The sequence below is a fragment of the Mesocricetus auratus genome, unplaced genomic scaffold (genome assembly GCF_017639785.1).
Source record: "Mesocricetus auratus isolate SY011 unplaced genomic scaffold, BCM_Maur_2.0 Super-Scaffold_100676, whole genome shotgun sequence".
Classification (NCBI taxonomy): domain Eukaryota; kingdom Metazoa; phylum Chordata; class Mammalia; order Rodentia; family Cricetidae; genus Mesocricetus; species Mesocricetus auratus.
Genome location: NW_024429266.1, coordinates 106632134 through 106634628, shown reverse-complemented (window position 1 = coordinate 106634628; position 2495 = coordinate 106632134).

Here is a 2495-nt window from a genome sequence, read left to right as displayed (position 1 = left end):
TATAGATATCCCTGACTTTCCTTCTTTCTTCTTTCTTTCTTTCTTTCTTTCTTTCTTTCTTTCTTTCTTTCTTTCTTTCTTTCTTTCTTTCTTTCTTTCTATCTTTTCCTTCCTTCCTTCCTTCCTTTATATTTTCTTTTCACCAGAGGTATCTTTGTCTTTATAATGGTCATTTCTCTTTCTGACATTGTATTAGCTTTCTTTTATCGTTACAGAACATCACAAATTCAGCATTTTAAGAGACACCTCAGCCTCAATACACGGGGGAGGGCCTACGTTGTACCCCAAATGATATGATAGATTTTGATGATCCCCCATGGGAAGCCTCACACTCCTTTAGGAGTGGATGGGGGGATGGGATGGGGGTTGGTGGGGAGAATAGGAGGAAGAGAGGGAGTGGGAACTGGGGTTGGTATGTAAAATATGATTGCTTTTAATTTAAATAAAAATTAATTAAACAAAAAAGGCTTTCTAGGAGTCAATGATGTCAACACATTTCTCATTCAAATTGCTCGTTTCCCAGTATTTTTATCCTATTCTCATATATTATACCTTGGGCATATTTTTCCCTCTTTGCCCTCCCCAGACTCTCCCCCTGTCTTCCCCAGATTTACCCTCTCTACATATCCCCTCAGAAAAGGTCAGGCTTCTCAGGAACATCAACCAAACATGGTATAATATGCTACTGTAAGACTGGGAAATGCAGCAGCAGGAGGAAAAGGGTGGAATAAATAGCCCAAAGAAAAAGTGACCATCCACCCCCCACACTGTTAGGAATCCCACAATACCATAGGCTACTTAGCAATAACATATGCATAGGAACTGGGTGAGACCCCCTACAGGCGCCCTGATCTCTGTGAGCCCCTATGAGTACCAGACAATTTTTCTGTGGGCAATGTCCCACACCCCTCTGGTTCCTCTGATTCTTCATTTGGAAGTATTTTAAAAATGTGTACTGGCGTGAAATGGAAAACTGGAGCATATGGCCAACTTCTAAACTTGTGTGAACTACCAAAACTGAAAAGATAGCATATAAAAACCAACGCAGATCAACAAAGAGAAACATAGTTCAATATTTATTGAAGAAAAAAATCTCTATAAAAATTTTAGGTTCTACCTTACTGAATAGCTGAACATGGGACCCACGAAAACTCCCAAAGCGCACATAGACTGCTAAGACTGTTGCTTATCCACAACAATACTCAGCCTTATTGCTGAAGACAACACAAGTGTGTGTTAGTCAACATGGAGAAGTTGAGTGGGTGAATACCTAGAAGCTTCACCACTACTGACTGACAATCATGACACAGGAATATACTCTGCAGTGCCGTGAAGGAGAAAGACAATCGTTAATATCACCCAGCTACAAACCCTAGAACAACAATGACCCATAGGCAAAATAGACTGAAACAATAATGGCATAAGCACTCTGTCAATAATCAGCCACTTTTTTTATTGGTTTTAAGGCCCACCCCCAGGAGATGGAAACTGTAACTGATACTCCTAATGTGGCCAAGAAACTGGTTGTCATGGGCCTATGGGAAAAGCTGATGCTATTATCCTGCTAAAGGAACATAGTGATAAAACAACTCTTGATGACGTAGTGCTATACTGAGAGATTAGTGTTTCAAACAGCCCACACCAGTGAAACTCTCTTGCAGGAGATGGAACTAACACAGAGACTCATAACAATGCGGCGAGAGTGTGAGACTTTGTAATACTTCATTCTAGATGGGATGGTTTCTTGAAAATCATCCCTCAAGGTTCAGGGAGCAATTGAGAAGAGGAGACAGAAAGACATTAGGAGCCCGAGGCAATAGATGTTTCCAAGGAAGCTAACCACAGAGACAGATGAACACATGAACTCACGTAGACTGTAGCAACACACAAGCATAAAAAGCTTCAAGCCAGATGGGGTTCCAGCAATGAAAAGTGGAAGGGGAAACAAGTTTCCATGTCTAACCAAGGACACTTTTGCAGTTGTTTCCTGATGGCAAAGGAAGAATCCGTTTCCTTCAATGAATTCTCATTGGGTACCTTAACCACTCCTCTTGATAGGACCCATGTGGGGGAATCATTGGCAAACACATAAACCAGCTCAATAGAAATGTCATAAATGTTTCGGCTCATTTTCTTTTTGAGGACATTTTATAGGTATTGATTGCTTGTGTTGATTTTTCTTTTGATTTGTGTCTTATTTTTTAATAGAAAGAGAGGAAGACCATAACACTACATGGGTAGGGAGAGAGGAGGGCATGGGAGTAATTGGGAAAGGTAGAAAATGATAGAAATAATTGTAGAAAAGAGTATCCCTCCACAGCTAATGGGCTCCCATAGCCATTCATGCACTACGGATAAACACTGATTCCACTCCCAGGGAAGCCATAGAATGCTCAGGCCTCCCCACTGACACCCACGTTCAGGAGCCCTGGTTCCGTCTTAGGAAGACACCTATGCTTTTATTGGAAGCTTTTACTGTAGGGAAGAGGTTACTA